The 9,527-nt window shown below is 45.8% G+C and overlaps 1 long non-coding RNA gene across 1 annotated transcript; it reads right to left on the minus strand.

Annotated features, from left to right (window-relative positions):
* Positions 1-437: 437 nt before the first annotated feature.
* On the minus strand, positions 438-9,527 carry LOC128107681 (uncharacterized). The gene is made up of 3 exons (XR_008217188.1): positions 9,372-9,527; positions 2,247-2,348; positions 438-1,796 (listed from the first exon to the last, which is right to left on the minus strand). It is a non-coding gene; the product is annotated as an uncharacterized LOC128107681 (long non-coding RNA).

The raw sequence follows: 9,527 nt of genomic DNA on the forward strand, positions 1-9,527 counted from the left end.
AGAGTGCCTGAGGATTCTGTATCAAGATGAACATTTTGAGTTTTCTCATATCTTCAAGTAGTTGTAACAGGTGTTCCTGTAATGTGAATGCCCGAGGAAGTACCTCAGGGTCTCTGTTAGGTCACGATTAATTGGACTCTTCAGTACCCTCAGCACTGGCTACACATCAGTTAACTTTTTTCTTTTCTTAAGACAGGGTTTCTCAGTGTAGCTCTGGTTGTCCTGGAATTCACTTTGTAGACCAGGCTGTCCTCGAACTCACAGAGATCCGGCTGCCTCTGCCTCCTGAGTGCTGGGACGAAAGGCGTGCACTGCCACTGCCCAGCTCAGTTAACGCCTTTAAAAATGAATAAATTTGAAGTTGTAAGACTTCTGAGACTTTCATATCACTCTATTGGGCTGTTTTCTGTCGCTGTAACAGAATACCTAAGGTTAGGTAACATAAATGGAAGACATTTATTTTGGCTCATGATTCTGAAGCCTAGGGAGTCCAAGAGCACGAGAGCAGCTTCCGGGAAGGGCCCACACAGCAAGTCAAGTGGAAAGCAGCAGGGCAAGTCAACACAGGTCAAAGGGCAGCAGGGCAAGTCAACACAGGTCAAAGGGCAGCACGGGTCAAAGGGCAGCACACAAGAGGCAACCTTGCTTATAGGAACCTGCTCTTGTGTGAACAAGCCCACTCCAGCAAGAAAGACAGCCATTCCCCTTAGCCACTAATCTTTTCTTAAAGCCCCACCCTAACATCCCCTCAATGGCCATCAGTATCCAGAGTGAGTCAGACAGGATAAAACATATCCAAACCATAAGGGCTAACCCTAACCTGTAGTGGCCTAAATCCATACATCCAGAGGCAGGAATTGTGCTTCCAGGTCACCCAGCTGGCCAGGGACAGAGAGCCCAGACGCCTTCCAGGTGCCCATCATCCCACTCTAGACAAGTGCACTAGCCTTTCTTCCTCGATACACCAGATCCCACTTCCTACAGCAGCTGTGCCAGAAGCTACCTTTAGGAGCACCCCAACCCAGTCAGCCCCCACCCCAGGGGTTCAATTCTGTGGCAGTGTGCTCAAAGAGGAGCTTGCCCATCTCTAAGCCCAGCCTATCCGCTCTCTCTGAGTCAAGGTCTTGTCCATAATACGATCATGGAAAGATGTCAAGAAGCCAAAGAGAAAGAATAGTTAGCGATAGATTAAACCAAAAACCTTTAGACTGTGCTTTTTGAGTGTAGAGATCACAAATCTATGAAACACATAAAGGTAGAAGGGAGACTGGGAGTGGGGAGCAGGAAGGAGAGGAGATATTGAGTGAACATAGTCAGGGTGCGTTGCAAACTTGAATGCATCTGTCTTTACATACCATGTCTTTACATGCCAATTACAGACATGAAAACAGTACTTTTTTTTTTTAAAGCATAAAGGGAGTTTGTGGAGTAAATGGTCACTGCCAGGGGCTTGTCCTCAATGGTCACGGCACTGAGAGTAGTCATTCCCTGGTACAGGGGCAGGCTTCTCATCTCTAGGAACACTGTCTTCCAGTCTGGAGGATAACAGCCAACAGAACTGTGTCATGGACACCTGCATCCAGAGGCTTCTGGAATCACTGAATGGTCAGACATCCCTGGGCTGCAAGTGGAAGGGAGGTAGATTCTCAAGAGTTCATCGCAAGCTGGGAGGTGGTGGTAGCACACGTCTTCAATCCCAGCACTCAGGAGGCAGAAGCAGGTGGATCTCTGTGAATTCGAGGTCAGCCTGGTCTACAGATCGAGTTCCAGGATGGCCAGTGATACACAGAGAAACCCTGTCTCAAAAAAACAAAAACAAAAAACAAAAAAACAAACAAAAAGAGTTAATCACAAATTGTCACTGGAGATAATTGTTAACCCTGGCCACAGGGCCTTTGAACAGTGGACACAATGACAGGTGATCTTGAGATTGCTACCAGCCACTTGTACCCATCTAAAGATCCTGGAATTGGTAGAATTCTAGAGGTTTCCTTCTAATTTCATCCTCTGTCAATTATATTTCCTTTCATCCAGGAGTGTTGTGTTGTTGGTGTAAAACTCTTGTTCCAGTGCGGCCAGAAGCCAAGTGAGATGCTGTTACCTCACATTTAATCTCTAAGTGAAACACCACATGATCTGTAAGGCCTTCAGGACCCCAAAACTCTCAGAATGGTTTGTACATATGTGGGTAGCTATGTATAAAGCTTCATTTTTAATTAAAATGTACAATCATTTTTAATACAAACCTTTGTAAGAAGAAATGGCTTGTCTGGTAATCACACATAGGCAGGACCTTCACGTCTCATCTTCACACCTGTGACCATCCATGAAAGTCATAATAGAAAATGCTGCATAGTAGAATTGGGAGAGAAATAATTACCTCCTGGGAGGGGGCAAAAGGGAAGATATTCCTCCAAATGGAATTATTGAATGTAAAGATGAGCTCACTGACTGTTAAGTCACCAAGCTGACCCCCTTGAAGTGTCCTTTTTGCTGACAAGCTTCATTTTTCTGTACAGGGATGCAGGGTTTTTGGTTTATTAAGAACAGTGCCTCTGGCATCTAACGTGTACATGAATGGGAATGCTAGAGAAATGTGGACTCTACTTTGGTAAGTCTAGACTGAGATCCTGTGTTGCTGACAGGCTCCCAAGTGATGCCAGGGTGCCAGGCTGCCAGGCTTCTGGACCACATCCTCAATAGCCAGTGATGCAGCTGAACTCGTGGAAGATGCTGAGCAATCCACTCCTATATCTCTGGGGCAGAAACATGGGAGCTGTTTCCTGAGGGGTCCACAAAGACCTTCTTTCTTGCTGTCATCCCATTGTGAATGATAGCAAACATGTCCTGACCTCTTCTGGGACAACCATGGAGAATGAATTGCAATCTTTTCTTAGTTTAAATAGCAAGGCATTGCCTCTATCTGATATTTCAGTAGCTCAGTGCTTGTTTATGAAATAAATCTAAGCTCACGCAACAATGGCATTGATTACTCCCTAAGGCCCTCATCTCCAGCCCACACACTTCATACAATATGGAAGCCTTGCCCAGTCTTGCTAACCAACTGCAGCCCACACTTCCTCCTTGCTTCCACTGGAAGTTAATTATCCTGCTGGGGTTTCTAAGTTATTCTGCTCACAATTGCCTCAAGAGTTTTCAGAGAAGAATAGGGTTTTACGTGTGAGGGAGTCAGCCTTAACTCCCGTTACAGCAAGTGAACCAGGTGGCACTTGCATTTATAGTTTGCAGATTCACTGGAATAATTTGGGACTCAGGACCTACATTAAACCTGGCAGGTCAGATCTTGAGTGACCTCTTCAATGCTGATGTTCAGCTGACCCTGAAGTTCATTACATGGTGAGAATGCCTTCTGGTCATTTTTAAGTGAAGAGAGACTGGAATTGTGAAAATAACATCTACAGCTTTGTAAAATATTTGAAAACCATTAACAAAGGCAAAAGAAAATGTTACATTATAAACTCAACTGATTGAGTTTGAGCGAGAATATGAATTTTTTTCTAATTTTCTATGCCTTTGAATTTCTATAACAAGCATGTCTTGATGTTGTAATTAAGAAAGTCTTAGTGGGGGGGGCGGTGGCACATGACTTTGATCCCATCACTCAGGAGGCAGAAGCAGGCGGATCTCTGTGAGTTCGAGGCCAGCCTCTACAAAGCAAGCTCCAGGACAGCCAGGGATGTTACACAGAGAAAACCCTGTCTTGAAAAGCTAAAAAAAAAAAAAAAAAAAAAAAAACAAAGGGGCGGGGGAGAGAAGTCTTGACTCTAGAGCGAACTCACTGAGGAGACCCTGCTTCTGTCTGCTTTGCCAATCCCTTCAGCATTCCTCAGTTCCCTCTTTGGGTCTCTGTCTTGTCATCTAGCCTCTACAGGGCTTACAGCTGTTCTGGAACTAGCTCCAAGTGAGTGAGCCACACCCTGAACCCATCCCCAAAGCAAGGGCTTGTAGCTAGAGTTTTCCTGCCTGGCCCACAGTCAGGACAAATCTCTCTCACCTGCCAGTCCCACAGCCGCTCAGACCCATCCAAGTAAACACAGAGACTTATATTGGTTACAAACTGTATGGCCATGGCAGGCTTCTTGCTAACTGTTCTTACAGCTTAAATTAATCCATTTCTATAAATCTATACCTTGCCACATGGCTCGTGGCTTACCGGCATCTTCACATGCTGTTTCTCATCGTGGTGGCTGGCAGTGTCTCTCTGACTCAGCCTTTCACTTCCCAGCTTCATTCTCCTCCTTGCCCCGCCTATACTTCCTGCTTGGCCACAGGCCAATCAGTGATTTATTTATTGACCAATCAGAGCAACATATTTGCCATACAGAACATCCCACAGCAAGGGCTCCTTGGGTAAGCCTTCGGGTTGCACTCCAAGGGTCCTGAGCAAATAGTGATTTTGGTCTCAAGTACATGACAGGAGTTGCCTCTGTACCCCAGGGGGGCAGCAGTGTTGGACGCACCTCTAGGCTCCCAGAAGGCATACTGACTCTTACCCTCTCAGTACCTACTACCAAGGTGCGCCCAGGACCACCACCCCTCATCCTAGGCCAGACCAGGCACACATACGGTCAAGGAGTTGTTCTGGAATGAGAGGGTTCACCTGTGAGATACCGGGCCACAGGGAATCCCAAGTCCTATGGTTGGAAAGGGGACTGTGGCGAGTCGTAAGGACAGGAGAGACTGAAGAGGACTGGGCCTCTTGTCTCCCAGGACTGACCAGGAGGTTACCACCCAGGCTGCTAGCAGAGATGCTTCCTTCCGTGAAAGCAGCACAGGGACTCGGAAGTCCACATTATCTCAGAGGGACCAGAGAATTCAGAATCCTGTGAGGTAAGTCAGCAGGTCCCCAAGCAATGAGAATGCCGGAATCCAGCTGTGAACCCTTGGAGGTGGGCAATTTCTGAGCCTCCAAACAGGTACCTAAGTGGCCTGCAGTCACTGCTTCCCAGCACTGGCTGTGAAAGATTGGGGCTGGCAAGAGAGTATCCATCTTCTGGGGAGAGGAGTCTTGGTCCACCCTACAATGGCTTGGATGACTGAGTATCTCTCAAAGCACACAGAATTAAATGTTTGGCCCCCTTCCTGTTGAGAGATAGCAAATGGTGCTATTGAGAGATAGTGAACAATTCTCCTCAGTTTCTGCCATTAGTTCTTTAAAAAGCCCCAGGCTAGCAACTCCATGAGACCCTATTTCTTGGGACCTCCTTCTGCTATACAGGAGCCCTGTCCACTCCTTAAACTCCAGCCTGTGACTCTGTAACAAACTTATAAAATTCATCCATTGCCAGACGTGGTTGTGCACATCTTTAATCCCAGGACTCAGAAGGCAAAGGCAGGCACATCTCTGAGTTCAAGGCCGGCCTGGTCTACAGAGCAAGTTCCAGGACAGCCAGGGCTATTACGCCTGCTTCAAAACAAACAAACAAACAAAAAACCAACCAACCAAACAAAAACCCAAACCAAACTAAACCAACAACAACAAAAACCCTCACTCTCTATGGTCCATGAATTTCATTCCTCAAATTTTCACAAGAACCTGGAAGCCACCGACTCAGTGGACATTTTGTGTGACTGTTAACATTTGGCACCCTAACTCCAGAGTCAAGCCCACCTGAGACAGGGGGACTTGTCTCAAGAGGACTCTGAACTCAAAGACACCCCCAAGTTTCCTGTATCCACTTACCTTGGATACCCTTGAATAGTTGTAGTAGGTTTAGTGTATCCTCACAACTCTGAGGGCCCTACATGAACCACCACCAAAAGCACATTATAAATGGATGACTTGACCAGTATGTGAATTATATCTCTATAAAGCTAACCCAAGACAAAGGGCCACACAAATATGCCCAGATAAGTTTTTAACAAAGGTACAAAAGCAGGAAAGACAGTCATTTCATCTAATGGTGATGGAGTGATTGGGCATGTCTAGAAAGACAAAGAAAAAGCTCAACCTAAGACTCATTCCTTACACAAATATTAACTCAAAACTGATGGCGTGATTTAAATGTAAAATAATACAGCCTTCAGAGAAAACTGGGAGGAAATACTCAGGATGTACAGTGATGTGAAATTTTCTTAGATGGGGTGGGGCTGGCATATGGTAGCAGAACATTTGCTGGCATGGCACATCCAAGGCCATGATGCTGTTGGATTCAGACTGCTCCAACAAGCCAAGATTGGTCACCCATCCTTGATAAGCCAATAAAAGAGCCAAATTAATAGTGAAAGGGAGATTTAGTCAATGTGGCCACACTGGAAAGAGGTCAAAAGAGATGCAGAGACACCCATACCCACACACCCACACACCCACACACCCCAGTCCATTTTATAGATCCCGGTGTGAGGATTAAGTTTAACTAGAAGGCATTTGAATGCTTAATTAGGCAGTTGAGTCATGTGTGGCCTCATCCATCATGGTCTTCCCAGCACTGGAACCCTCAAGCTGGTACCAGCTTTCAATACTTTCCTTCTCCCAGCAGGAGGTTCTTAGGGGACATTCCAGTTCCCAGTTCCTGGGGTGGGAGTGGGTTGTACCTTGTTTTAGTAGTCTAGATGATAGAGTGAAAGATACAAGTCTCTTCGGAATATTCTCCTTCCTCCTAGGCACTCCACTTGCACTGATAATCCCCCAATAAACAAAGAAACCTTACGCAGGCATCAGAAATGCAAACCATGAAATAGATGACAAGTTGGACACGTTAGAATTAACTACATTTGCACAATAGACCCTTTAGGAGGGTGAATAGACAAGCCATAGATTAAGAGAAAATGTGTCTGACAGGGACCAGTGTCTGGGCTACCCACAGAACTCTCAAATCCAACAGCAAAGAAAATAAGGGACGAGGGCAATTTGATTAGAAAAGGGCCAGCTGACATAAACAGACATTCTTTTGAAGAGGTCATACAGACGACAAACCAGCAGAGGAAAAGATACCCATTAGCCATTCAGTAAAGTCAAATTAGAGCCACAATAAAATATTGTGACATACTCATCAGGATGGATAGTGTACCTGCACACACGCACTTAAATGTTGGCAAAGATGCAGAGAAACTGAGTCACTCATATGTTTGGTGGGTGAGGATGTAAGATGGAACAGACTCTGGAAAAGAAATGGGAAGTTCCTTAAAAAATTAATCATGCGACTATCTAATATGACTTGGCCATTAATTGCCTCTGCATTTATTCTATGCATTTATTATTGTGAAATAAGGCCTTAGGTCAACACCAGGAAGTGATGTCACTGTCTTTTAATTGGTGAATGCTTAAACAATCTGTGGCACATACTGTGAAGATCTACTCATCCATAAAGCATATAAACAATTCAACCGTATCACAACCCCGATGGGTCTCTAAAAATCTCACTGGCTGTCAGGTGTGGGGAGTGTGCTGTGTAGTGTTTGACTGTCAACTTGATTCAGACCTAGACATAGCTATGGAAATGGAACATACATTGAAAAAAATGCCTCCATCAGATTGGCCTGTGGACATGTCTTGGGGCATTTTCTTGCTTGCTAATTGATGTGGGAGGGTCCAGCTTACTTCAGGGGTGTCATTCCTAGGGAGGTGGGCCTGGGCTGTCTAAGAAAGGCAGCTGAGCAAGCCAGGGAGCAGCACGTCTGCTTCCGTTCCTTCCCTGACTTCCCTCAGTGAGGGACTGTAAGCTGTAAGCCAGAATAGACCCTTTCCTCCCCACGTTGCTTTTGGTCATGACGTTTATCAGAGCAGCAGAAAGTAAACAAGGACAGGCAGCCAGTCTCCAAAGATTCCCTCCTACTGATCAGATTAGGAGATGAACTGGTCACGTGGGGCAGGGACCCTAAAGCATCACTTCCAATAATGTCCTTGCTGGAAGCCAGGATGCCCGAGACTGTTCAGATGCCAAGTTCCTTTCTATCTCTTAACCTTCTAGAAGCTATCCATGAGATGGATCCAAAATTGAGAGGAGGCACCAGAACACTTTGTTGGGCAAACTGCTCTGATCATCTCAACTCTTTCCCCATGCCTCTCCCCAGTTTCTGCTATAAATCTTTTAATATGCCCCCAGATTAGCAACTCGATGGTATCCTGTAGATGTATCCAACCTTCTTATTAAATAAGAAACACAGAACCAATGCAAAGAAGAAAGCCAAGAGGTCAGAGCTAAGAGCTAAAACCTTACCCTTCCTCCTGCGGTGGTCCTACCTCTCCGAACCAGAGCTACCCCTGTGTTAAAGTCTTTATATAGAGTTCCTGTCCTGCCTTCTCATTGGTTGTAAACCCAACCACATGACCGCCTCCTCACAGCCTGTCTGTATAGGCCTCCAGGTTTTCCATGATTGGTATTAAGATTAAAGGCATGTGTATCCAATAATGGCTGTATCCCTGAACACACAGAGACTTACCCAGCTCTGCCTACCAAGTGCTGGAATTACAAGCGTACGCTACCACTGCCCTGCTTTCCTATGGCTTGCTAATAGCTCTGACCCCCGGGCAACTTTATTTATTAACATACAAATAACATTTTAATACAAATAAAATATCACCATAGTATCCCATTCCTTGGGACCCATCTGCTATACAGGAATCCTGCCCCAAACCCTAAGATCCCACCTACAAATCTAAGGTGAACCTGAAAGTTCTTGGATTTGGAGTTGGACTGGGCCACTGTGACGGATTATTCTTTTGTATAAGAAATTGATTGGAAGAGTTATTAATGCCATAGACAACACCATGGCAATGGGATCTGAGGAGACTTCTGGCCCGAGGCAGAGTGGTGGTCACTTCTTACAGGTTTCAGAACCATGGAGGTGGCTGATAAATACTCCATAGAAGGACCCTTGTGGTCAGGTTGGCTCTGATGCTTGGGCAGCAGGGAAAAAAGAGGTTTTGCACTCTTCGGAAAGAATGTGTGGTCTTGGGGGTGTGAGGGTAGGAATGGGACCCATTCAGTTAATCTGTATCCTTCATTTCAGGTCTGCCATCAGTAGCCCCTGACAGCTTGGAGCCTGTTAGCCTGGGACTTGTCTGCAAAACCAGCTGCCTGTGGGCCTCCTGCTCAGCGTCTAGTCTGAGATCTAAAAACATTCCTCCCGAAACTCACCATCCCTGCTCTGTGAATTTCATTCTGAGTCTATGGAACAAGAACTCAGAGGCCACTGACCCAGCTGAAGTTTTGTGTGACTGTGAGCCCAGTGTACCCTGAGTCCTGAGTTAAAGCCGACCTGAGGTGAAAGGCAAGGTCTCCCTTCAGTGTAGCCCAACAAGCCTTCCCTTTCCTCCAGGTTGTGCATGGGGAGGAAGAAAGGGCGAGGGAAAATTCCCCACAGGTGCACTGGAGACGAGAGCAAAGGAGATTTGGAAGATGGCCCACCTTGCCTTCTGTTTGTCCTACAGGGTTAACAAGGCCCTCAACTGCATCCGTTTGACTCAGACCGTAAAAGGGAAACAGGTGTTAATAAAAGACATGATTACCTGAAAGAGAGGAAAAAAATACCTTTTTTTCTGCACTTGAGATTGGCCTAAATTT

The sequence above is a fragment of the Peromyscus californicus genome, unplaced genomic scaffold (assembly GCF_007827085.1).
Source record: "Peromyscus californicus insignis strain IS unplaced genomic scaffold, ASM782708v3 Scaffold_12__1_contigs__length_115047231, whole genome shotgun sequence".
NCBI classification, from domain to species: Eukaryota; Metazoa; Chordata; class Mammalia; order Rodentia; family Cricetidae; genus Peromyscus; species Peromyscus californicus.